This window comes from Dryobates pubescens, chromosome 14 (assembly GCF_014839835.1).
Source record: "Dryobates pubescens isolate bDryPub1 chromosome 14, bDryPub1.pri, whole genome shotgun sequence".
In the NCBI taxonomy this organism is placed as follows: Eukaryota; Metazoa; Chordata; class Aves; order Piciformes; family Picidae; genus Dryobates; species Dryobates pubescens.
This window is the reverse complement of record NC_071625.1, coordinates 9,696,501-9,702,500: the sequence shown is the minus strand read 5'-3', so window position 1 is coordinate 9,702,500 and position 6,000 is coordinate 9,696,501.

Below are 6,000 nucleotides of genomic sequence, written 5' to 3'. Positions count from 1 at the left end.
CAGAGACAGGCAGCCTGCATTATCAAAGTGTGTCTGGTTGTATGTCTGGCAGCATGTTTGTATGGGCCATGATCCTGGCTGTGCTGTCTGTGCATCCCAAGTACAAACATGGGGAGGTGACTGCTACCACCAGAAAGATATTTCATGGCAAGAAAAGTGGCAGATACTTAGGTCCTTCTCTTTCTCCTCAATATAAGAACCAAAAGACATTTTGGGCTACCTTAGTGCTTTTTAACAGCTTTTTTTCTGATTACAAGCTTTCACAGAGTAAGTATGACAATTTGTTTTGTTTTCTTGTTCTGCAGAAAATACTGAAAGATTCATATTCCAAGCCTAAGGCTTACAGACCTTCTTCAGAATATTGCTTTATAGAATCATTTAGCTTGACAAAGACCCTGAAAGTCATGAAGCCCAACCATCAACCTCATGCTACCAAGTTTACTAGTTAGACCATGTCCCCGAGCACCATGTCTACACATCTTTTAAAAGCTTCCAGAGATGATGGTTCAACCATTTCAACCATTTCCTTTGGCAGACTCTTTCAATGTTTGACAAGCCATTTGGTGAAGAAATTTTTTCCTAACATCCAACCTAAACCTCCCATGGTACAACTTGAGGCCATTTCCTCTTGTTCTGTCACTTGTTACTTGGGAAAAGAGATCAACACTTTGCTACAACCTCCTTTCAGTTAGCTGGAGATGGCAACAAGGTCTCCTCTCAGCCTCCTCTTCTCCAGGTTAAATAATCTCAGTTTCCTCAACCAGTCCTCATAAGACTTCATCACCATCATTGCACTTCTTTGGACATGCTCCAGCACCTCTGTGTCCTTCTTGTAGTGAGGGGCTGCAAACTGAACACAGTATCCAAGGTGTGTCTTCAGCAGTACCAAGTAAAGGGGGGGAAATCACTTTCCTAGACCTGCACTGGGTTTCACCTGAAATCATGTAACTGCTTTTTTTCTGTTGATCTGCCTTTGAAGTCTGGAGCTAGAGTTGATATTTTATGAAGCTCAAGATTTTTTCCTGATCCCTGACCTGAATTACATCTGTAATGTCCTTACCAGAAAGGGCTATTTTCCTATAAGGACATGCAAGATATGTCAATAAGCTTAATGTCAGCTGCCAGCACAGGATCAGATAGGACTGCAGAAGTAAAAAGGTAGACTTGACAAAAATATGTGTGGGCCCCAGGATGCTTACACTCATATATCACCATAAAAATAATACAGAGCTATGAAGGCCATGTGCCAGTTCCTCAATCCTTGGGAAAAAAAAACACCCACTGGATCAAATAACAAAAAAAAAACAACTTTTATTTCAATATACTTTATTTCCTTATTTATCAAGTTTTACACCAAAATTTCTGGCTGTGTAAAGGAAAACCCCACTGATTTCTTCAAGAGAAGTCAATGGCTTTTTTTGTGCACTTTAAATCTCTTCTTATTGTTTAAATCCAGACAAATGTCTGCTTACAATTCTAAGTTGTGGCTAATAAAAGGCTATGGATCTGTTTGTAACTATTAAAAACACCCCTATTAGTTTCCCACTCAGAAAATAGAAAGGAAAATACCTTATTCTTCTTTTCAATAAGCCACATCCCTTCACTAAAACTGCTGACAAGTTGTTTGTTTGAGATGATTCTGAAATCAGAGTAGTAGTTTGCTGTTTTTAAAAGGCCTCTTCTAAAACTAGAAAATTACTTAAACACTCTCCAAACCTAGACTATTCTCTATCCATGTTAAACAATGGATTAGTTATAATTTCTTCTTTTTTTTTCTTATAGATAAATAGTTTGCTTCTTCACACCAATGCACCTGTTTTATTGAATGCTTAATAAATTAGATCATAATAAATGTGGAAGGGAGATGGAGGGCTGGGGAGGAGCAAATTTCTTCCTTTATAATGAGTGTTATGATGTGAGATTCACCTGCGAGCCAGCTCGGGGCAGCCACCCTGGCTTTTGCCCCTCCCAGATTAAGCCCCTGGCTGACTCGAAACTACTGATGGCCTGCAGACCATAGTTGGCCTAGGATTATGTCCCAGCGAAACCAGAACACAGGAGCTGCTTTTTTAAACAGGTATCCACCCTCTTGGAGAGGTTCGTGCCTCTTGCAAGCTCGTCTTTCAGCATAGCTTCACCGTGAGAAAACCGCGAGCGCTCCAACGAAGGCGCCGGGGCAGCTAAAAGGGAGCTTCCCAAAGCACTCGGTGGGGCAGCTCCAATCCCCTCGCTGCCCGGCAGCGCTGCGAACAGATTGCTTCGGCTCCTTTCCTCGACGCACGCCGCCCTCACCTGGCGCAGCCCGGTGCCCGGCGCCTTGCGGGCAGGGGTCGCGGGGCCGCCCGCAGAGCCACAGCGGGGCGCGGTTGCGCGCAGAACGGCGGCTCGGCGCGGCCCGCGCCCGCCCCCTCCCAGGAGGACGCATGTGAGTTCTTTTTTGTTTGATTGCTATGGAAACGGACCAAAGCAAAGGGTAAATACACGGACAATAGCAAAAGACAATTTTGATTTTCATCCTCGCTTAAATGTCACACGTTCGTTAACGCGCCGCTGCCGTAACCGGAGCCTGCATCTGCAGCGCGATGTGGCGAGCCGGCCTCCGGAGCCTGAGGAATACAAGTCTCTCATTATTGCCAAGTGGGATCAGAGCACGTAGGTCTGTTTAGACACTGCGATGCATTGTAAGAGGCCTCTCTTCAGGGATAGGCATAAAAGCCTCCTTTTTCCAGCCTTATTGAAAAAGAGCAGCTGTATTCTTCTAACGTGGGCAACGCCGAAGACTGCCTGTCTCTGCCGCACAGAGACTCTCTGGGTCAGGCGTGAAAGAGCAAACTTCATTTTGGAGTCTGAACAGGATTTCCCAGTGCAGGCTTATGTTTTCGTGAGAGCTGTGCTCGCTTCTGTCCACATAGCTCAGGAGAACTGGTGGGGAAGGTTTCTGAGTCTGTGTATTGCTTGCTGGCACTGAAGGTGTCTGACAAGTATTTTGGCAGCTCTAAGCTAGCCTTATAAGACTGAGCTGTCTCATAGATTAGGGCATTTCAGGCTATTAATTACCTGTAAATGGCTGCTCCAAATACCTGTGGCATTAAATTAAGACCATAGTCATTGCTTGTTAAATAGGAGAGCTAGGTCACCTTCAAGTGCCAGCACTCCATAATTTTGTAGCTGTGGACTAGCCTAGTTTTCCCCCTTCAAAGCCCTCACAAAGTGCTTAATTGGTGATATAAATAAATAGGCCTGAAACGATTATTTTATAGGTACATGAGCAGTGTCTCATTAATTGCTGAGTGTTACAGATGGTAACAGGGTGCTCTAAACTGTTTACCAGCTGGTTCTTGGAAAAGAGGCTTCCTGGATGACTTTCCTGTTGAGATATGCTGCCCCTCCTTGCAAATCCCTTGGAGATTCCTGCTTCCCAGCAAGAGCGAGCTCCCCATTCACACATGGGATCATTCCTAGAATTGCCACCGGAGCTGCTGGAAGGTCTCTGGCTGGGCAAGTGGAAGATATTGATTGTTCTGAGCAATTTCCTGGGACAAGCCTGCTCATGACACATGCAGCATCTAGAAGTGTGAGCCACACTGCCACTGACAGAGCAAGCCCCAGAAACACATGGACTGCTTTGCTGCATCTGGAGCTGGGGGGTAACCTTTCGTGAAAGAAGAGATTGGCTTTGAGTCAGGCTGGGAGTCAGCATGCTGTTGGATTTCTGTTTATTGTATTAATTGCAGCAATCTCTCCTTAGCACTGCTCTACTTGGAAACCTGTGTGTGAAGTTTTTAAAACTCAGAGACAAAAATCTTTTCATATGAAGGCTGAATCTTCTGGTTGGATTTGGGAAGGGGGAGAAATAGGATAGGAGCCAGCAGGGCTACTTTCAGCACAGTCAGAAAATCCAGAGTTGCTGCTGATGCTTTCCAGTATTACAGTACTATGTTTCTGTGTTTCACAGATATTCTTGCTGCTCATTAAATACTGCACATACATCTCAAGATAAACATTTTAGGAGATCACCCAGGAGGTTTGTTTGCAATGAATATTAGAATAGAATAGAATAGACCAGGTTGGAAGAGACCTTCAAGATCATCGCATCCAACCTATTATCCTACCCACCTAATCAACTAAATCATGCAACCAAGCACCCTATCAAGTCTCCTCCTAAACACCTCCAATGATGGTGACGCCACCACCTCCATGGGCAGCCCATCCCAATGGGCAATCACTCTCTCTGTGTAGAATGTCTTCCTTACCTCCAGCCTAAACCTCCCCTGGCATAGTGCAAGTAAGAACAGCTGCTTATTTTAATGCATTAATATAGAACCAGAAATCTTTATTGCAGCCTGCGGTATGGGGTTTTTGTGTGTTTTGTTTTGGTTGTGTTTCTGTTTTGTTGTTGTTCTTTTTGAGGGTTGTTTTGGTTTGTTTTCCTTGAAATGTCAGTATTTGCTGTGAATTTGAAAAATAAAATCATATCATCTAGCATTGCTTTCCTGGTTATACACAAAACACCAGATGAAGCACAGCTGTTTCAAAGCACTTTAATCCACTTTTGCTTAAGATGCTCACATCTTAACTGCATATACTGAATGAATGAAATAGTTGAATTTAGCAGGGGCAGATGGATGTTCCTTTAGCCCTCAGGGACTTGCCATCTATTTGTGTATGTACCATGACTGCAGGCTCTGCACATATTTATTTAGATCTCTCATGAAATATCCTTCACTCTTTCTCTCTCTCTTGGTCAAACAAATCTCTGCTTTTAAAGCATAAAGATGTACATCTGTAGCTTAAACCTTGATTTCCTGGGAAAAGAAAGTGTGTGTACACCTCAGACAGATTTTGGAAAATAACAGAAATCTTTCAAATTAGGAACTAATTGTGCAAAATCCCTTGCTAACATAAACTGAGCTCTCTGCAGGTCAGCAGAACAGGGTCCTTCTGCAGTCAAGGATCTATGCAGTGCTCCCAAGACCTCTGAAAACTCATTTAGGCAAATGGAAAAAAGTCTTCCCTGAAAGTGCTGCTCACCCTCTAGCTCCTTACCTTTCTCAGGGACTCTGGCAGCATGAAAAACTCAGATTGGTGGAAGCAGAACACACATATCTATGTGGACTTTATCAGACCCCCTATGTCTAGGCATCATTCATAGAGTCATAGAATCAATAAGGTTGGAAAAAACCTCAAAGATCAAGTCCAACCTGTCACCCAAGACCTCATGACTACTAAACCATGGCACCAAGTGCCACGTCCAATCCCCTCTTGAACGCCTCCAGAGACGGTGACTCCACCACCTCCCTGGGCAGCCCATTCCAATGGCTAGCAACTCTCTCTATGAAGAACTTTCTCCTCACCTTGAGCCTAAACTTCCCCTGGAGCAGCTTGAGACTGTGTCCTATTGTTCTGATGCTGGTTGCCTGGGAGAAGAGACCAATCCCCTCCTGGCTACAACCACCTTTAGCCACTCCTTCCCATTCTGCTTGCCTCTAAGACAGCAAGATCAGATTTGATAAATAAGAAGACATATCTGTTGGTTTTATTTAGTTTAGGTTTTTGGGAGACATTTGACTATCATGGACATACTCACTCAGCAGTGTTTCTCTTAGCCCCGTCACTGCCATGTCAACATCACCTTGTCTCACTTGCTCAGCTGTTCTTGTAGTGTCTTTCATCTTCCATTTCCTTTTTAACATACTTAATTCCTCTAATTTCTCCTGAAGGGATCACTTGAATGATTACTTAATATAGGCATGTAGATCTACTAGTTCTCTATTCCATATTTCTAGGTGTTTTTTTCTCCCCCAAATGATCACATTCCAATGAATTACCGTGCCTCTTCAGAATGATGTGCTGTGTCTGTATGAAGTGTGCTCTCTGTGCCTTTCAGAATGCCAGGCTGCAAGGACACTGTTGCTAGTACCTGCTTTCCTCTTCCCTGGCTCTTGCAAAGCAGTTGGGTTTGGAATACCTGCTTTCCTCTTCCCTGGCTCTTGCAAAGCA